The sequence below is a fragment of the Myiozetetes cayanensis genome, unplaced genomic scaffold, assembly GCF_022539395.1.
Source record: "Myiozetetes cayanensis isolate MyiCay16 unplaced genomic scaffold, myiCay2020 scf7, whole genome shotgun sequence".
In the NCBI taxonomy this organism is placed as follows: domain Eukaryota; kingdom Metazoa; phylum Chordata; class Aves; order Passeriformes; family Tyrannidae; genus Myiozetetes; species Myiozetetes cayanensis.
In genome coordinates, this window is record NW_026087964.1 from 29,146,442 (window position 1) to 29,168,221 (window position 21,780).

General features: G+C 38.0%; 1 protein-coding gene across 30 annotated transcripts in view; it reads left to right on the top strand.

Annotated features, from left to right (window-relative positions):
* The first annotated feature begins 905 nt into the window (after positions 1-905).
* SORBS2 (sorbin and SH3 domain containing 2) overlaps positions 906-21,780 on the top strand; it is a 155,189-nt gene continuing 134,314 nt past the window's right edge. For 24 of the 30 annotated variants that reach the window (XM_050337895.1, XM_050337900.1, XM_050337892.1 and 21 more), the window contains exon 1: positions 906-1,037. The gene's annotated coding sequence lies outside the window, so the exon portion shown is untranslated. Of the gene's footprint in view, positions 1,038-1,092; positions 1,466-21,780 lie in introns of those variants that run through there. The other 6 variants (XM_050337917.1, XM_050337918.1, XM_050337922.1 and 3 more) reach the window with 3 other exon arrangements.

The window sequence follows — 21,780 nt, forward strand, 5'->3', positions numbered from 1 at the left end:
ACTGAACAAGGAAATGCCATGATTTCATGTATGTACTAAGTCAGTCCTTGTTAACGAATAGGAAGTGCTAACCAATACTCAGTACTCTTGTGTATGAAGTGTAGTATGCTTGGTCAGATATATGTAATGCTTCTAAATGATTTTCTGGGAACTTTAGGTTGAAGAGTGCTGCCTGTGCTTTCTAGCTTTTATTCCTGACTCCTGGCAGTTGAGACACAAGCTAATGACAGCTGTTTAGGAGTGTTTTATAAGCAGTTTAAAATTGCTCACAAATATCTCCTTTTCTTCCTACTTGTAGTTGAAATGAAAAAATGCATTATTCTAAATAGGATAAAATGGGTTTGCATGGTGATTGTAATGCACAAGCTTTGAAAGTCATTTAATAAGCAGCAACTTTTAACCTATTAAGATTAAGCAATGTGTTTATAAACACCAGGAACTGTGATAATGTCAGGGGTTAGCTTTTTGTAAACGAGTGGGGGCTTGGGCTTTGTTGTTGGAAAACCAGCTGACGGCTGTGCAACGCTTATCCCCGATGGTTACTTCCTAAATAAAGACGATTATTTACCCTGAGTGCTTATGCTGCGCCCTGTCAAATAATTTCGGCGCTCAAATTTGGTTGCATCGGAAGAGCTTCCCTGAGCGCGTTCGCACGGTAATTTGCAACCTCCGGGCCGGGTGGCTTGCAGCGGTGCTCCATCGCTGCCCCGGCCTTTTCGCTGTGCCCGCTGTGGCCAGTGCCGCACGACAAGGGGCAGCGGGGGGCTCAGGCTGCGGCGGGGGCCGGGGCGCGGCGGTGCCTGGGCGGGCGCGGTGCCGGGGCCGCGGGCCGGGCAGGGCCGGGCAGGGCCGGGCCGGGCGGCTGTTGGCTGTTGCCATGGCTCCGGCAAGCCGGGGGAGCCCAATGAGCGCTCTGCGGCGGTGCCGAGGGGACCAGCCATTTTGCTTATGGAAAACAATGTGACATATTATGCTGTGCCGTACCGGGGAATAAACAAAAATCCCGTCGGGGGACGCAGCAGAAGCCGGGCATATGAGTGAGTAATTCCGGCGACCCGGCGGGCCCGCGAGCTGCCATTTTGACAGACTGGCGGCTGCCGCTCCCGCCGCTGATGGGAGGAGGTGGAATGCGGGGCGATAATGCTGCATATCTGCTGTCAGGCAGCGGAGCGGGGTTTTGTCTTGTAAAGGCAAGGCTCCTCTGCAGTGCCGTCTCGGCAGCTCGCTAGCTGCTGCTCGGAGCGGGAGCCGGGGATCCCGGAGAAGGGTGTCGCCCTTCCTCCCGCCGCTCTGGTGCGCGGCTGGCCGGGGCCGGGCGCTGCCGAGGAGCAGGTGTGCGAGGGCTCGGCCGGGCTGCCCTGCGGGCTCCGCGCTGCGCCTCGGCAGGTTGGCGTGGGAGCTGCTGCCGCTGGACTCCTGCACAACAGGGAGCCGCTGTGCGCCTCGGCTGCGGGGAGAGAGAGAGGTACGCCTGAGTGCGGTTCTGTGAGACACAGCTGAGCGCAACTTCATGCGAGAAATATGCTCCTCTAGGTATCTGTGCGTGGAGAGGTTGGCTTTGGTCAGTGGCTGGTTCGGAGTGGTTGCTGAATTCATTGATCTGACTGCGTTTTCCTTATGTGTTTCGATGTGGTGTGTTCCATATGGTTGCTGATTCAGAAGGATGTTTCCAGTAGTTGATAAAATTTTATGCCTGCACTAAAAGGCAAGGATTTTTTTTTTTTTTTTTTGGTTAGGATTTTCATTGTGCTTTTTACCGTCAGGATAGCATGGGTGAAATAAAATATCATAGAACCCGTGAGCATGTTCGAAAAGCTGTACATCGCTGAGTTCATCATTAGTGGATTCCATGCATTGTGTTCAGCCTCAGTGTTAGATTTAAATTGTCCAACTGCTGCTGTGCAGTATGTAGGTCATAATAAAAAGCAGCTTTTTCACCAGCTTTCAATGGACTGCATGCCCCAGTGCTGGGGTTGATTAGTCTGTGGTACTTGTGCTGTTAAGAGCAGTGGTATTATAGCTGGCTCACACCTCCTTTTTAAAGATATCGCACGTACCGTGCTAGACAGAGCACAACACACCCATTGTGTCCCTCCGTTTGGCGTTCAGTAAAAGGAAGGAAACGAGCACTCCACATGGAGCACCAGCACATTAATAGCACAAGACGGTTAAACTTTTATTGAACAATCAGTGATTCTGAGATAGTGTTTTTATTTTCTCTACCCGCAGTAGACTAAGACAAATGTAATGGGAGGGAGGGGTCTTCTAATAGGCACCTCTGTTAGTGCTGTAGCTTTTCAATGCAAAATTAATTGTTCTGAATAGTTATTAATCACAACACATCTGCTTTAGAGGTGAAAACTCTAGGTAGACCTAGGTCAATAAAACCGCAATCCCTCCAGACTAATGTTTCTATTAAAGTAGCATTTTCCAAATTACCAACTGTATTCTTATGCAGTAATGCAATTTCTGAATTAACTAGTACTGAAATGCATTAAATTATTCTGATAACTGAAACAAATTTTCTGATTCACCTTCCATCTGTAGAAAATGGGATGATATTTTGGTTTTAAGTCTTCTTTAATAATTATGTGGATTTAAATCACAGTGAAATGAGCCATTTGTTTGGACAGTTGAGTGGGCATAAAATCAAGAATTTGAAGTCTGGTATCTTTATAGTTAAATTAGTAACCAGTGCTGTGTTAACTAGGAGCCAAATTCCAATGTGTTGTTTCCGTATATATCCTGCAAAGGCACTTGAACAAGCATGTTCAGCAACAATCCTCCAAATGAGACATTGCAGTAAAGAATTGGATTGCTACTATGCATTTTTTCTATTAGGAAAGCTCCATCTTACTTGAATCATTCCAGGATTTTGGTTTTTGGTGAATGCATACCCCAACTTCTTTTTCTATACTTCTGGGTAGGGGTCACACAGTAAGTCATTTAGAGAGGTGCCTTTATCTGTGTTCTATAAAGTGGAATATGCATTTGCAGTGTGGTACTATATGAATATTTATGATTGAGTCTGTAATTACGATGAAAATTATAAACAAGCAGAGCTAGTATTTAAGATGTTGGTAAGCCTTAAACAAAGAAATAGACAGCTTTTGTTACAACAATAAAAGAACGTGGATAAAACAGTATGCAAAAAGTGAAGGATCACTTCAAGGTGGACAAGGTGGACATAATCTCACTATGAAGAAATTTAAGGTGTTACGAAAACAAGTGAGGACTAGGTATGACTAATCACTAAACAGTGGGCACCCATTAGGTGCATCCTGTTAGTCTCTGTTACTCAAACCAATATTCTGTACTCTTTCCATTCTGCTTTTCTCCTTTTGTTGTTTTTCTCATATCAGTTCCCAGCTTCCCTCTCTTTCCTTACTGTCTCTTTGTCAACATCTGATCCCCTCAGAGCTATTTGTAAATCAAATCAGTGACTGTCAGTAATGGACATGAAGGTGCTGCAATAGAATCTGGTGCAGAGGAAGAATTTAAATGAGTTAGAGGTAAGAAACAGAACTAAGTTATGAACTAATTCCACATGATGTAAGATATAAAGGCCTAGAACTGGGTCACTGATGTAGAAATCAAGGGGACATGCAGTGAGAGGGACATTTTTCATATAATGATGAATTGAAGTGTACTTATAAACAGAAGGTTTACAAGAAGACCTTGACAATAATATGACATAAGACAAATTGGGTATTTTTGCATTAGAAATGGTAGTATGGAGTTCCTGTTAAGTCTAGAAGTTTTACAGGTTTCAGTGCAACCATGGTTTCTGTCAAGAGATGATTATACATTATTTGAAAGCCTTCAGGTTATGCAAAGGCAGACTCTCTCTTGGTCAGCAGAGATGTATATAACATCAGCTGTCATGCTTTAAAATTACAGTCACTTCAAATATTTTTTTTGACAGATGACCTTAGAAGGTGACTCTGGGTCCATGTATCACTATTAAATAGGATACTAACAAAGCAAGAGCAAGCCGATGAATTCTTAAATGCAGTATCATAGTAGCAGGTGCAAATAGTAATAGAAATAAGAGACTAAGATGATGAAAGAAGGTAGAATCAAGTGTAGTAGCTTTTTTTGTATGTCGTTTGTTTAAAATAATTATCTTTAAGCAAACAGTGATAAGAATCAGTCAGCCATGGGGTGCATGGAGCACAGTAACCTTTATCTGCCCACAGCCTATGGACTATTCTCATGCTTACATATACAAGCAACCTGTGAACAAGCATACAGATAGTATGTGCCCAGGGAAGACACTCAGGTATCGAATTAGGGTACACTGTATGATGTTACACTGTGGAATGGCTGAATGTCACTTCTGTACTGCAAGGATCGGGTATTGAATATAATGCATCAATTATGAGGTTGCATCTGGAGTGCACAAACTGCATCATGTGTGACGTTGGAACAGTATTTCTGCTCCAGTGAGGTTGTCTGCACAAACATAGAAATAGACGTTTTCAATTTCTGCTTGTTTGTAAACTTTGTATATTTTATAAACATATACTTTGGTGTTGTGTCCTACTACTGTGATATCAATCCTTTCCCATGTCATTATTTCATATTACATTAAGCATGTTACTGCTGCCAGTTTGACCTTTCTTTTTCTACTGTTGTATGTAGTGTTTAACTTCCTATTTGAGAGATGACAGTACCATAGATACTCTGTGTTCATTTTTCTTCAAACAGTCTGGCAAACATGAAAATGTTTTGACAAAAGCTGGCCTTTCTGAAATTATGAAGCTTCTTAACATTCTAGGTCTAAAACAAAAGCTAAAAAGACTTTCAAAGGCACTGATGTAATGGAAAACTTCATGTATGGGAGGGAAAAGGGAGAAAAGTAAGTACTTAAAAGGGCAGCATGTATCTTTGAGTAAAGGCATGCTGGATGACCAAATTTTAGATCTACTCCTGCTTTCAGTGTTTTTGAAGCATGAAATGTATTTTTCAGTTCAGATGTATTGTTCCATAAGAGTGATACATTAGAGCTAATGCTGCTGTGAAGTAGGAAATTCCAAAGGCAGACCCTTTTCTTCTGTTATTTCTAACTTCTTTCCCTAAATAGATAGATTTTTTTTAGTTTTCTGTACTGAATACAGATAGTGTTCTGACTCATCCACCCTTAAAAACCTCACCAACCATCATCAGGGGGTTGAATAGCACAGATGTGGTTCTGTGTTCTTAAGTAACTTGAGTAGCATAGTGCACTTTTTTAAGAAGTGATGCTGAAGATCCTGAGTCTCAAAGGATGGTGGGAAAAAATAAAAATGACAGGAAAAGCAAAAATTCTTCCTCTCAATCTTTACTATGATCAAACTATATAGTAAACTTTTTCATTAACCTTTTCAGAAAATAGCTTTTAAATAATAATGAGATATAGAATAATGAAAGCTTTACTTCCTTTTAGGGTACTTGTCTTGCATTTTATGTACAAGTGTTAAAGCAGTGCACAACTGAACTGTTTTACGACTAACTGAAGCTATCCCTAGTTTAGCAGCGTTGGCTGATTAAATTTGTCTGCAAACATAGTGGGTTTATTCTTTTGCTTCTTCAGGACCCAAAAAATAGTCAGGGATGCGTCATCAAACCAAATGGAAATTGAATCAGTAACTGTAATTCTCATGGCTGAAAGTCAAATTCATCGAGATTTATAAAAACAGTAAAATGCATTGATTTCTGAAGGTTGCATTTGTTTATAGGATCAACAGTTATGCTAATGAGAAATCAGCAGTTGTGGATGAAGGTCAAAGTAGGTGGAAGGATCTTTTTGTTTTTTTCAAGTATTTTAAAAGCAACAGGTCTGGTTCATTACTGAATTTTTAGTTTATTTTCCTGAGCAGTGTCAATAGGTGATGTCCCAGTTCAACTACAGCAAGATTGAAAGGTGGTTCCTAAGAGGCTTAGGGTTGGACAGTGTAGCCCATGCTGAGAAGGGGTGAGAGCAATGTCAGGAGGATGACATCCACAGAGTGTTCTTTTCAGCATGATGCTGGGTTGTCTGAGGACTCTGAATTAACTGTAGCCTGAATGTAAAGCTTCAGCACCATAGCGTACCTTGAGTGCTACCAAGTCTAAGAAAGCCTATCAAGAAGTGCTGCCAAGTCTAAGAAAGCCATCTAAGAAATCTATCAATGGGATTGACTTCCTGAAAGTTAATATTTGTCAAAGTTTAGTTTTAGCAAATGGTGGGGTGGGAAGGCCGTCCATGATTCAGTTATCTGGATCAATTCTGATGTCTGAAAAATGTATGAACCAGAAATTACATGTTACTGCAGAGGGTCTCTGTGCATATCAACAGTATTTTCACTATTTGAAGTGACCACAAGGAAGAAGTAGTGATTCAAGCAATGGACAAAGCATGGGGTAGGCAGCTAAATTGCATGCTTTGAATGCTGTCTGGTTTTGAATGTTCGTTTTCTCTTAGTAACAAAAAATGAGACACAGTTATAAAACCAAAAATATTTTCATTTTTGTAAATGTAAATGTGATCTAAAATCAAGATATCATTGGCATCAAGTTTTCAAGCAGGTGCAAAATGACATTTGTAAGGTATTAAATGCCTGTTTCTCCCTGAATTTTGTATTACTTTGAGAACTTAAAATTCTCTATTCTGTTGAGCAGATAATATGAGCTTTTTTAGCACCTTGGACTATGGTAAATAAGTGAGAGTAAATAATTGGTATGAGGTGGTTATTGATAGGTGAGAATTATGAAGAGCAGTATTTCAGAAAGGTTATTTAGTAAATCTCTAGCACGGTATGTTTTGCTCTCTCTGATGAAGCAGCGGTCCTGGGCTTCATAAGGAATGGGTTAATGAATTAGATGGCCCAAGCTTTGGCTTGGTATTTCAACTGCTGTTTTTAAACATCAGGAGACACCTGTGGAAGGTTTGAATTTCAAATGAGACTGTAGCTTTTGAGGCAATCTTAAGCTCTAGTGATTGGCCTAGATGAAGTATGTAATAAATAATTCCCTTTTGAATATAGAGGTCACACTACTGATTTCTGTGGATTTGGTGCTTTGCACTTCTTAAAATCTTAAGCAGTTATTGTCTGATTTAGGTACCAGCACTGGGTTTTTTCCTACTAATAGTAAGATTTTCCTACTAATAGTAAGACAAACAATAGGAAAGATTTTAGAGACAAGCAAGGAGTAGAAGCCCGAAGGGGTGCCAATGCATACGTTGCATCATACATACTCGGCATGTATAATTTAATTCATATATTGATCATGTACATCACACTGCTCCTTCTATCCAGTTATGCAGTTTGAGTATTTTAATAAGCAAATTATGACAGAACCCAGCAGTCTCCAGCACAAATTTAATTTAATTTCTAGTGAATTTCTAATGAATGTCACTGCTTAGAGTTCTGGGAACTCTAAGCAGTGACATTCTCCCAGATAATTAAATTCATGGTAATTACACAGTTTTTCTTTTGGAAAAATCTATATTTGTTAGGAATCTGGAGGAAATAATTATTTCAGTGTAACTGATGCAATCAACTGGTTTATTTTGAAAAAGTAAAATATAAAAGAGGCTAATCAAATGAAGTGCTACTGTATGAGAGTGAAGAGAGAGGCTGACAGGTTTGACAGTAGAATAAAGACCAAACCAAAGGCTTTGTTTTGACATACATGCAGATAATCGGGCAAATTCAAGTCTTTTAAGAGACCTTTTCTGTAAGGGTCACTTTACAGATACGGATCATGTAATCTGAGCCTTGGAGATTATCATTCTACTTTTAAACAAGTACAGGAGAGAGGTTTTTAATTCCTTATTTGCATAGCTGTAGATTTACACGTTCACATGCTTTTGCCAGTGACATTTGATTCACAGATGACTGATTTATGGTCTTGAGTAAAGTCCAGATTCAGAACCCACTTTGTCAGGACTGCAAAATCTACAAAAATTGTTTGGATGCCTGCACCTGTTGTATTCAACACATACTATAGTGAAACAGTAGGAGGATGCCTTGCAGCTTGAGGCAGGACTTTTCTTAGGAGCAATGTAATAATAATTGCAGAGATGTTATGCTAAATTTATCCAGGTGTGAATTTGTTTACTTTTTGCAATATTTAGTGGTGTAATTATCCTAAACATAATTCTCTAAAATCAGTTACTGCTTAGATAAAAAACAAACGTATCAGTTTGACTAAAAGACTACAAAAAGTACAACAGCAAGTAGGTGTTTCACATTCCACTTTCATTTCTGGCATTCTTTCTCTGTGCCATTAGCCAGGAGAAGAGAAATGGCAGATGAATTATTTCCTAATGAATGGATAAAAAGACTGTCATCTGAATTGCTATTTGAAAGGAAACTCTTGTGTTTAAGTAATTGTTTTTATCAATATTAGAGAATTGCCACGCGGAGAGAGGATTGGAGTCAAGTTCACTTTGCAATGGTTTCTGTACATAAAAGATGGACATGCTTGATGTAAAGGTAAACTGAAGAACAGGTTTATTAACAGGTGGCTTTGTCCACTGCTCGACTATCTTACCAGTGGTTTCCTCATTTCCTGTAGCAGAAATGAAAATTTAAAAGATGTCTGAGGAAGAAGCAAATAGTAGCTTTGTAGATGAACTTGGGAAGTGTTCTTGTAATAAAAGTCTACTGCTTCTTGTGAATGATTATGTGGGAACATTTGAGCAGATCCTGTCTACAGTTGTGTTGAGAGTTTTGGGAGTTGCAAGGGGAGACAGGACCTCTATTCTGGGGTAGAGACAAGCACAGTGGCTTCAAAGAAAAACAAAATTAGACTGATCTCATGGGGTGCATTTTGCGTAGATCAGAATGCACATTACTTAAAACTGTGGGCTCAGACAGTGGAGTTAAATTGTGTGCTGACAAGAGGCCTAAACAATAGCTAGCATTCCTGATGGGGGACCAAAAAAAAATTGCTAATCAGACATCAAAAATGCTGTGGAGAAGTCAGTTCTCTCAGGAAAAGCTACAACACGTGCTTAGGAGAGCAAAGGGGGAAAAGTATGAAGAAACATGAGCCAGGTCCTTGAAAAATTCACGTTTGAGTATCCAAGGGGTTTTGTGCGTTTTTTATAAAGAAAGAAAAAAGAAAAGGTCGTATTTACATTCTAGTCAGATTTCTTACCTATACACAATGTGCCAGGGCAACCCACAGTTTTAATTTTTTAATTGTTTTTTAGTCTTCATATGGACACTTAGGAGTTCCAACTGAACTTTGCAGATTTGAAAACAAATTGATCTCCTTATGTGGTTTTATTCTTTGTTTTGTGTTTAGTTCTTGGGAGATGCAAATAGTTGAGTCTTGGTTCTTCATAAACACTTTAGGTGAAGTGTTAGAAGTTTGGCCCATGGTTTCAATTAGACAGTTATGTGTCCACCTGTTATGGAAATGGAATTCACTCTAGCTGTCCTCCACCAGCAATGGAATAATGAATTTCTGAGGATAGGAGTCAGGCAGTAGGGTAGCTTGGTAGGAAGTGTAACACTTCATTAAAGAAGAGGCTGTGGTACTCAGTTTAGCTGGCCATTGTAGGAGGGTTGGTTGTCTGACTCTAGTACCTCAAACAATCTATAAAACTGCTATTTACATTGAGTGATCTTCTACCTCTGCTATGTTTGTATATTTGTTGACAGTTCTCTAGTTTCTGTCCTTTGGTTTTGTAATAAGTTGTTTTGACTGGGCCAATTTTTTCCAGTTAGAATGTTGGTGGGATATCTTGTGTGTTTTGCTTTATATACATATGGATTAGAACTGCAGAGCTATTATGGAAATTGTCCATTTCTCAGTGCATTTCAAATTATCACCTGAGCTGGAAGCTTGGAGTGGCTTTATTACATTGCAAGCTTTCCTGTGGGCAGTCCTGTCAAATCAGTGTAGTCCTATCATCTTCCATATTGTATAAATTGTACATAGACTTCTATGGACTTTATCTTCCAGTGTGTTTAGGAACAGCTTCTCTTTATGTTCATTAAAAGTGTGTTTTTTCTGAACTACTAACTGCAGATAATGCTGTGAAAGTTTTACATTCAATACCTAGTGTTGACATGTCAGATAGTTTTTACTGAGGACTTTTTGAAAGAGCTAAAAGGATTTTTCGCTTTTCTTTGCCCAAAAGCAAGTAGTTTTCTTAATGAACTTTTCTAGGGATAAGTTTGGAACTATACTCTGAGGCCCCTACTGTTTTTGGTGGGTACAGTATACAATTTTAATTTTTTACCCTTAGCTTTTCAAAACTGTGAGATCTAATTTCTTGTTTCTCATAAACCTGAATTATGAGAATTCCTGCTGCAAGTACTGAAATGATGATTCAAGTTTGGGCTTGTAACAATCTAGCCTGAGTACGACTTTTATAAGCAAGGTCATGACTTTCAAGGTAGTTGTTCTTCTGTGACTTTCCTCAGACCTGGGTGTATACAGTATTCTTTAAAAAGATACATTCTGAAAAAGGAACTTATTTCTTTGAACAAACATTGAAAAAAATTCTAAGTTTAGCACAATAAAGCTTACAAGTGAAATTATTATTTTCTGGTATTTTTGGAACCTTTCGTTGATCTGTTTTCTCCCTTGAAAGGCAAAGGTAGGAATCCTCCATGAATTCATTAAAAATAGTTACAGTAAATTTGTGTGCCACTGGAAAGGCCTTAGCATCCAGCTTTTTACTGTTCTAGTTTTAGATTTAGTCCAAAATGCCTGTAAATTCCTTTTGAAGAATATTGGAAAGATTTAAATAAAAGATGAAACCAGTTTTGCACTAGTGTCTGTATCGCTTGAAAGAAATGATTTTGTTATTATTATCGTTTGCATAGGCATTTAAGTCTTACTATCATTAACAAGATCTGTGCTGAAAAGGTTGACAGCATCTTGAATGAATCTGCTAACTTATTTACAGTATATTTATTATTGGAAATGTCTTTACATGTTTATATACACACCATATTTTTGGGATGTTCTGATAGATAAATAGTTCTGCCTTTCAAAACTTGATGAACTTCAGAAGTTACTTTCAAATTATACTGTGCATTTGAAACTGGGATCCTACAAATGCTAACCAGATTTGCAAATTGAGGTAAATTTGTTTTGGTGTTTCATCATCTAACTCTCTGTTCTGTCTGTATCAGAGACACCTGGAAGTTTGAAATGTCACCATCAAAATCAAGGTAAGGAGTCACCTTACCTTGATGAAGAGGAGGAATCAGGAAATAGTGATATTGTGTAGTCATTTCAAAGGCAGCAAATTTCAATATTGAATCATAAAAATATTGTGTGTATTGACTTCTCTAGGTGTGGATCACGTAACAGCATAGAGGTTTGTTTTGTTTATATTTCAATGCTATTTCTTTTTTTAAAAGCACTATTAAAATGGTTTGAACTACTCAGGGACAGTTTGAACTTTGATCTTTCTAGTTCATGCCAACCATCTCTCATTAGCTGATTTTATTATGAATAAGCAAAAGCTGTGCTGACACTACAGAGAATTATTAGTGATTCCCCCTCCCCCGACCCTCTCATTGTTGTACTCTGGTTTAAACTCTAGTCTTCAGAAAACGGTCAGTCATATATAATTTCTTTTCACCCTGCTCATCAGAATGCAAAGACTTAAAAAAAACCCCTTAAATTCTTTTCTGATGTTCCTATGAGCAATTTGTTTAATGGCTATAGGCATCAAATGTACATGAGCTTAAATTTTAAGTCAGTGGGTTCATAGCGGAAGGCAAGGTGACACAAACAGACGAATGATTTAATGTGTTTTGGACTCTAAATTTGTAATAATTAAACTACTAAAATATATCTGATGTCTACTTTTGATGTTTTTATGTACAAAGCTGTAATTTGACAATTTTTTTACCTCTACCTTCTCTTTCAGGAAGTAAAATAGAAAACCATGGGATTAACTATCCTGTATAAATTCTGTAGAGAAAAGTTATCTTTCAGTGTCTCAATTTTGGTTTTCGATATATGTAAAGCTTTCAAAGACATTTTAGAAAAAGAGGATACCACAAGTCACTGATTTCATCCTTCAGTTTTCTTAACGTTTGTTAGTCTGTTGTTGCTTGTAGTGATCTTTGTCTAAGGGTTAGAATTGAGAATTTCTGTTTGGAACAGTAATTACATCAAACTGATGAAAAATTGAACAACCTTGAGGGCAAAAAAGGGTCTTTTGAACTGTTATTATTAATAGGAGGATGAATTTGAAAAGCAGAGGATGTAAAATATTCTGAGGAGGTAAACAATTTCTAGGAAGGGAAATCCGCCTTTCCATATGTTTATTTTTCAAAGAGAGGAAACTACCTAATAAGTGAAAAACTTGGATACAAAATAGAATAACTACTTCAGATTATATTACCTTTAGCTTCCAGTTCTCATGTGTCTTAAGAAATCCCTGAATGTCACTGTGATGTTTTAATTTCTTCTCTTCAAGTCTTCTTTTGTGTAACTTCAATTGCCCTGGATTTAGGTTTTGGTATGCACACAGGTTCTCCTTCCTCTGCCCAATGTGCAAAAAATGTATAGTCATTTATTGTTCCAATCTTTGTTTGTTGCTGTTTGAGAATATTTTCAAGGACTTTTCTCTCCACCTTTCTAGTTTGTTACAAGAATTGGGATCCCTTAAAAGGCCTGATTTTCTTAGGTATACGCTGCATCTCATAAAAAAATGTGTGTAGTCATACTGGCTACCAGAAGTGGAGATGGAAAGGAAGTCTTATGTTAGAATTGTGTCTGTAGATTATCTTCCTTGTGGAAGAATTTATCTGTTCAGAGAGAAAATCTTTGGTGGAAAACAAGGCTGCAGTTTTGGATTCTTCAGTAATTAATGATGTTCACTGATCAGCAGTGAAAGTGTACTGACAGAGGAGAACTAGGAAATTTCTAAAAATCCTAAGTAATGTCACCCACGACAACTTTGCTCTTCTCATCGCTGTACTTGCCACTTAAACGAGGATCAAGTTCCATTAGCTGAAAAATTAGTTTTGGCCTACCAGATAAGGCAACACAGAGCAATTAACTGGCAACACAATTGTAACATCCTGTGTTGCATTAAACACCACAAACATCAGCTTGGCTTTCCCCAGCTAAGGAAAGCATGAATACAACTCAAACAAGTGTTTCAGACTAATAGCGGGCTCTGCAATTAATGGTGCTGTGGAGAACACAAATGGCAAACAAAAACGGTGGAAGAGCTCTCATTTTCACTTAGCTGAAGCAATACAGGATAAATGACTACATGACAATGTACTTCTGTTAACAAGAAGACAAAACAAACAGAAGCTCAGCGCTGATTTGCTGAGCCTTTCTTCTAATGGCCTATCTCTGAGTGGCTATAGAGTATCCAATGGGGCGTTTTGGCAGCATGCTATAACTTCAGCTTTGGAAGCTAAAGAACGTCCTAGAAACCAAGTCCTCCTTTTCTTCCAAGCTACTAGTGTGAAGAACAGGAAGAGATCAGTTTTCTGCTCTAGGAACTTCCTGTTGATGATGATACGTCATATTACAGAAAAGAAATTTGCCTAGGTGATTTACCATCACAAACAAACAAACGAAACAAAGCAAAACCTCACGTAACAGCTTCCTCCTGCTATATCATGTTCTTTCTTTACATAATTATGTAACTTACATGTCCTCAGAGTAATAACTGTCTCTATTTGGATTTTCTGAAAATTATCAGTTCCAGTAATACTGCAGTTGGGGTGTCAAGATTTTCAAATCCAAAATTTCAGTTGCAAGTTCTCTATGGCATGTAACTTTCTTGTAGTGTTGACACTTCTCTGACCAACTGCATATGACCTTACAGGTTGGGTCCTTAAATTTATCTACTGATGTGTGAGAGGGAAAGAAAAAATGAGGCAGCTCCTGTCTGCGTCTCTCTGGGAATCATCAACAATACCTGTTAAAGCCAATTTTTGGCATCATGCTTTATTTCATAAAACCTTGAGAACCTTAATGTTTCTAGCTAAGATATACACTGATACTGATCACACTGATGCCTTGGGTTTTCCATTTTGGCTCTTGCAGTCTTAAAGCTTTTGAACTTCTCTCAGAAATCAGTTCATGCTGTAATTTATCTATTGTCTTTGTGTGTAGGCCTAACTTTGGATCTGCAGTCAGTGCTTGCAATAGCATGAAACCATAAACTTGACAGACCACTTCTAGCTTATTGGAATTATGAGGGTGAGATACAGCTTTACTGTGCCCAGTGAGCTGATTGGGGCAGTGGAATATATGTGGTGTGGTCCATGGCAGTAATTCAGCTCTACTCTTGAATAACGTGATTTCTAAATCTGTAAGTTTTTTGATTGGAGTCCCAGTTTAATATAGTACTTTCTTTAAGTCATATTGCTTTCTTTGGTATAATCTATTGGCTAAGCCTTACTGATATCTATGACTACCTGCAGGCCCTCAAACTTGCTGTGCTGTATGCAATGTGATATAAAGGTGTAGCCTGGCAGTTGGGCTGCTCTAGTTCTGCTTTGACTTGCTGTGTGTGTTTGGAATTTGAGCTTGATTGTGTATATCTAAATCACCTGAACTACTGCATTTCACACTTAAATTACAGGAAAGGACAATTTGTTCGGAGGTAGAAAAATGCTAAGGATTACTACTGGAGTATCTGCATAAGTTGGGATATCTTTCCTGTTGGATGCCTTTTGAAACAGACTGATCAAATGTCGTGACAGACTCATCAATTTTCTGTCAGGAATGATACATTTACTGTTGATTTTCGTGTTGAACAAGGTGACCTGGAGATCCCTTCTCTTTGATTATAGAAGGGATCATAGGAGAGCTGACTCAAATTGTCTGCTGCTTCTAAGTAGCATCGAAAGTCAGAATAGTTTGTGACTTCCTGCAAGCTGATAGGGCTTGGTTTGTAGCCAGCTCTCCATCTCTTTTCACACCCTTCATGAATAATGAGCCTATCACTTCTATCCCATCAAAAATCTCTTCAGAAGCGGTTTAGAGAAACAACTCATGTGAAGGCCTGAGAGTATGTGGTAAAAGCACCAGAGTAGAGTAGAGGTACAGAATCACCTCCATTAACCTGCTGATCATGCTCCTTTTGATGCAGCCCAGGATAAGGGTTGGCTTTCTAGGCTGCAAGCACACAATGCCAACTCATGTCTAGTTTTTCGTTCATCAGTACCCCCAAAGCAAAAGCACATTTTAGGTCTTGGAGCTGCTATGTTTGTCAATTAACCTTCATGTCCTTAGGCATGGAACGCTTGGGAAGGTCATAGGAGTGGCAAACTCCCCCTCTCAGGAACTGACGGTCAAGGATTTCTTGTGATGTGCCAGATGGCATGCTTTTCCAGTGATACATTCAACTATGTCATTGTGTGCATCAAGTAAGTGTTCATGATGCCCATGGCCTTGGTTAGGATACTGGTTATATAATGGATCTGCTTCAGCACCTGGTGCTGATGGATGCAGTAACTCTGCTTTCTACTGTTCTTACATTACTTGTAGCCCTTCTCTCAGGTTTTGGTGCCAGTATTAGTTGAATCCTTGTAGGAGCAGGAGCTGGCTTGGTAGGCTCAGGCAATTTGGCAGCACCTTTTCTCAGTGCTAAGCAACATGAAGGTGGACAAAGGTGGAGGCAGCATAGCTGCAAGTAGCTTGATTCTGCTGGTGGCGTGTACCTGAGCTCTTCAAATAATTCTTCTTTGCACCCTGAAGGACTGAGAACTGTCATTATGATGTGAAACTGTGAGCAGCAAACAAGGAGTTTGCCAAAGCAATTGTATCTCCATGAGCTTATGTCTTACTTCAGCTCTTTTTATGATGTCAATATTTACCCTGTGTTGCCATTAGAGGTGGGAAACCCAAATACAAATGTTGGGTTGTCCTGAAAACCAGATATTGCCTTTGAGATCAGACTCTTGGGGGGGAAGATATCAGAAAAATATTAGACTCTGACAGTATTGTTTTGTATTCTAAAATGCTGAAAACTTATCTACACATAACTGGATGCCTTCAAGGCTTAGCACAGTTGCTTAGGTTGTGTTATCAGTTAGGTGGATCACAGTAGTAAAATCAATAAACTGACTAAAGGAATATTTAAGCAAAGATGGTTCTCTACACTGTTGTTTGACTTCTAGTGAGAGGTTTTGTACTCATTTGAGGTGATACTTACTATTCTCTCCACCCTAGGGTTCAGTACCTGAAAGCTCCAGTTAGGTCTGTTGTTCCCTATCCTCTATACTATAAGTAGCAGAAAATGTTAAAATTACTAGATTGATAAAGCTAAGGACTGTTTTTTATATAGGTCCCTTATTTTTTCATTACTAAATTGCCAGCTTAGGAAATTGGCAGAACACCATTGTGTTAATTATTGCGAAGCCTAAATTCGTTTGTGGATTTAGTCATGGTAATTGGAATAGAAGCTCAATACAGAGTGCGGAGGTGTAAAGCTGGCCTGGCCATAATCTGGTGGGTTAAGAAAAAGCAGAATGGCATTAGGCCTTATGTGCTCTGTAACATAAATCTTTGTGAAGCGGAAGGAAGGAATTGGGACTTGTGTTTCTTCTGTGGATCTCTTTTTCTTCACGTGGACTGGCCAGCATTGAGAGTGACAGCAGCACACAGGAGCATGCATGGCCCTGGAACCTTGAGAAGGGAGCACAGTTTTATCCATGGATAACTCTGGGAAGGTGTTAATATCTCAGAGTATATTCTTTGGGTGTAAATATTTCAGAGTAACTGGAGGAGAGGCAATTGCTTAAGTTTTCCTTTTCCCTTGGTAAATTTCATTTATTAAACTAAAGAGAGAGCTCTGTGAGCCTCATGAAGTATGTGATTACTCTATGAAAGATGGTCCAGTGTCCTCAAAAAACCAGACAATAGCATGACACTTAGTATTCTTTGTCACGGAAGTGGGAGATGGGACTGTAAATCCTTCTGGAGGTTTAATCCAGGTTTTCCGTATCCGTGGCAGATGTTTTAACATCCATCAGTACAGGGTTTTTAAAAATAAAATCTGGTGGGGTTATAGCATCTTCCATGTTTTTATAAAGAGTGAAAATAACCTGAGAAAATCTTATGGATATTTGTCCCTCACAAGTTTGTAAAGGACACCTGTAAGCATAGTGGTTTCACTGTGCTGAAGGTGAGACATTTCTTGCTTGGTTCAGGAGAAGAATTTTGGGTAACTTTACTGTTAAAAATCATACAGATGCTTAGAAATTTGGGCATATGTAAAATACGTATTTTAAAAATTTTCATTTTGGATTTGGGTTTAAAAGACCCTGTCATATGAGTTGGTAAGTCACAATGAGTGTTGCAGGTTGAGTCCTAGCTTGTTTATATATCTGTGATGCCCCCAGTACCCTTGCAAAAAACCCCATAGTCTTACAAAGTAGTTGAACATATTCAAGTAGGAAATGGGCATAAAAGACAAATAACCTTGTACAAAGATCTCGAAACAATGGGCTAGCGGTGTGTATCAGGAGGGAGATTAACAATAAGCTTCTGTTCCCCATTTCCTGAAAAGGCCTTTTCATATTTATTTCCCAGTACATTTTTAACTGTTTACTCTCGGAACAGAGGAAGTTAGTTTTACTAGCAAAATAGGCAGGCATGTTATCCTCTTGATCTAGTTTCAGAGTGATAGCTACAGTGACTGTAGCCACTTTTCACATCATTATTAGAGCACTTACATAGTTTGTTGCCATTTATATGGAATTGGTTTAAGTATTGGAATTGATTGTAATAGATGATTATGAGGTTCTAAATATTTAGGTAATATGCTTTCAATAGTAGGCATTTTTTAAATGCATGGGATTTCACTTCAAGGTCGAGACTATCGCTATGTTTTAAGGTATTTATTTGCTGCTCAGTTAAAGGCATTATAATTTTTAATGGATTCTATATGATATAATGGTGTTATTAAACATACTAAAAATTATAGCATTGCTGCTTATTTGCAAAATGTCCTTCACAAAAAAACCACCCCTGGCTAGTTATTTCAGTCTTACATAATTGCAAAGTCAAAAATGAGAACTAAATATAGCTAAAGACAGTTGGTGACTTTTTAAAGAGAATGCAGGTCTGCTGTTCTGGAGAACAACAGCAGAGTCAACTCTTCATCGACCATCTGCCATTTTGCACAAAGACCAGTTCATGCTAATAAAGTGAGAGCATGATTCTTTGTATGTGATCTCTTGATCCATGTGTTTCAAATGCATGAGTTATCAGTAAGACACTCCTGTGATAAATTCAGAAGGCTGCTTAGATACACTGCTGGATCAGAAATTGCCTGATAACTCTTGGCTGGCTCTTAGGTGCTTTCTGAGAAACATAAGTCAAAAAAAACCCACAGTCCCAAGCTTCCTCTTTCTGGTCTTCCCAGTTTTCTAATGCGTTGTATAGGGATGAAACACTCCTATACCAAAGCTGGAGAGAAAAGTTTAGTAAGTTTATTATTAACCTAATTATATCAGTAATGAGGGCCATTCACCATTAATCATTTGAAGAAAATGGTGGAAAACCCCTCTTTAGTCAGGATGGAGCACTCCAGTGTTTTCTAATGTGGAGAATTATTTTGTGATATACTAAGATACTGGAGAACAGAATTTCTTAGATGTAAAACCAATGTGCTAACAGAACAATAAAAGATAAAAAGAAAAGAATTCCAGTGTATGAACTTCAGCAAACTTCACTTTCCTTTGAAAGTTTTGTTAAAGATGAGAATTCTCCAACCATATTTTCAATGTGGGAATTATGAAGCCACAAAGCAGGGATAAATGTTGTGGGTGTCACTTTTGTACTATTCCTGTAGGTTGTAGTTTATTGTCCCTGAGGCTTGTAGACAATTTCCCACTTCTTGAAATGTCTTGGCTCTGTTGACTCTATTGCCAGGGATACTGGGACAGATAGGTTGTAAGAGCAAGACTTTGTAGCCACTTCAGGAGAATCTTTGAATTCTTTTAACATAATCACCATTGAGTTAACATTATTTTCTTTAGAGTTAGGAAAGTGTCAGATGTTACTATCACAGTAACGTGGTTGTCTACGTATTGTTTCTTCAAATGTTGAATCCTGTGTTCTGAAACCTTAAGTCAGCTTATTTTTCCAAAGATGATCCACCTTTTTTGATGTGTAGCTCTAATGAAAATGTAGTAGAGAACAAAATGCAGAATTTGTTGTTTATATAGGGGTTTTAATATTGAGGATTTTTTAGGAGTTCTATTTCATATGATGGTCTAGAAAATTTTCAGACTACCTTTCTATACATATCTAACTAAAGAAAACTGCATGTGCATTTGTGGTCATTGTTACATGTGCTGTTGTTCTAATATGACAGCTTTTAAGCTGCAACATGAAGCTGAGGTATGCATGGCAACATTGGGCATCAAGATGTATTTAGCAGTAACCTGGGTAAGATGCCAAGTGCATTTAATTATAGGGGAAGGAGCAAGAACTATTGATGTAGAAGACAGCTGTCTGCTTCTACCTAAACGTTTCCTATCTCTTAGTCCTCAGTCAAGTCTTGATTATTGTTGTTAATGGAAGTTTATCATGGCTTTTGATCAGTGCATGGATTTGCCCTAGTGAGAATTTAAGAAGCCGTTATGGTTACAAGGCACTGGAAATTTAGGAATAGGAGAAAGAAGCTGACTTTTTTTAATTATTTTTTAAAAAGTTTATAAATAAAAATGCTCTTATTGGTGGCAAATTTATACCAGGCTTACTGTGCTAACACATAATGACTATTCCTAATATCTTAAGTAGGAGAAAAAGTATAAACTGACCATCAATAAATAACCTTTTAGTAGTCTTACGATAATTGTAAATATATTGTGTCAGATATGAATGAAAGAGACCAGAAATGTTCTAAAGGAGATGCTGACTAATGAACCTTAATCCAAATCTCAGTAAACAAACTGTTCAGGTATGTGTTCTTGCCAACTTGTGACCATTGTCACCCTTTAATTCCTGAGCATATTCATACTGAGTATAGGTGAAAGCTGATTACAACTCATTTGATGATGCCAAACCTTAAATGCTAACATCTATGTGAACTCTAGAAATTAAATTGATGTTGCTGTAGGTTAATCTTTTCCCACCCATTTTCATCCTTTGACTTTATAGGCATATGATGCATTTGTTTGAATATAGGCATTCCTGGCACCAGGTTCAGTGAGCACATGTCTTATTTCTAAGATTCTTCAAGTTCATATATGTCTAAGACATTTGCAAGACTAGCTGAAGTCTAGGACAAAACGTGATTGATAGCTTTCCTTCTGTATATAGTTTTTTTTCTGTAATCTGCAAAATAGTCATTTTAGAGATTGAAGTGGTCTCAAGAGAGACTTCTGCAAATGCAGAGTGCATGCATTGTACTTCCATTCTCTAACGTTAAATTCATTTAATGTTATCTGTCCTAGTTCCATTTAAATTCAAGAAATATAGTTATTTGGAAAAAAAAATGAAAGAAATCTTATCCATACTCCTTGTTTCTTTCTGAGGCAGGTAATGTGCAATTCATTTAGACGTATTATCATATTCCTAGAAGGTATTTCACTACTATTAAAATATATGATAGAATAATACAAGCAAAAAGAAGTCATTACACCAGACTGTGCAGTATTTATCTACATATCTTGAAATGTACAAGAGACTTCTCAAAAAGAGGATTCTTCTTCAGCCATTCCATCTGAAGCTTCAGTGACTCAACTGTGTTTGAAAGTTTAGGTGTAGAAAAGATGATATTTCCTTTATATGAACCTGTGCAGTGAAGCAGGTATGCAACTCTCTTGTCTATCACTATTTTAAACAAGTTTTAGTATCTCTTATCTATGAAGATTTTTTCTTCTGGTTTATGAGAATCTCTGTGCTGTAGTGTCTGGTCATGGAGCTCCTGGAGACCTGCACCCAGTGCCTACATTAGCAGTGTGAACTGTACGCCTTTATGTCATGTTTGAATTGTTTAATAGCAGCAGTTGATTAAATCACACTGCAGTGGGCCACTAAAGAAATTATATTCTTGATTTTAATGTTGCTGATATCCATAAAATGAAAGAGATTTTTGTCAGTCTCTGAAAAGCATAAGGTGACAATCTTGGTGTGGTGACATATTTGTCTGTTTTACTAATTAGCATACAGAGATACTTCTCTTTGAGACCTAGATGGTATACATGATATCTCTGGCATCTAATGTTTCCTGTAGATAAAGATAATCTGATCCAGCAGTTAAAGCACATCCTAGTATATACCGAAATAGTGCTTATGTAAATGCTATAAATACTAATTGGTAAACAGTCATTTACACAAATACAGTTGCAGGGAGTGCATGAAGAAACAAGGTACTGACATGGGTTAAGCGCTGATGTTGAATCAGCCAATTGTAAATCTACCTTCTGAGAAAAAGCCTCAGAAAAGAAATGCTGCACTGCAAAGCATTGTGTTACTCTATTTCAGTGGTAAATTGATACTGCTAATAATTATTTTAACATATTCTTTTAGTTTTGTATTTGTGTCATATTAGTATTTGGCATGTGGATATTTGTTGATTTAGCTTGTAACCACCAGATGAAAGCATTATGGATAACAAGGTAACGTAGCATCTGACACTGGTGGTCTGATAGATACAGGTCTGTATTGTATTTGCAAACTGTACTGAATGTTTCACCTGTCCATTATAGCTCTCAAGATGGCTAGAACTCACATGTTATCTGAAATTTAAGCTATTGGAGTCCTTAAATGTCTTTGTTCATGAACCTAGAATTAAATATAAACTGAGCTTTTTAACTTCTCTGAACTAGTTTTGCAGTAAAATGGTGG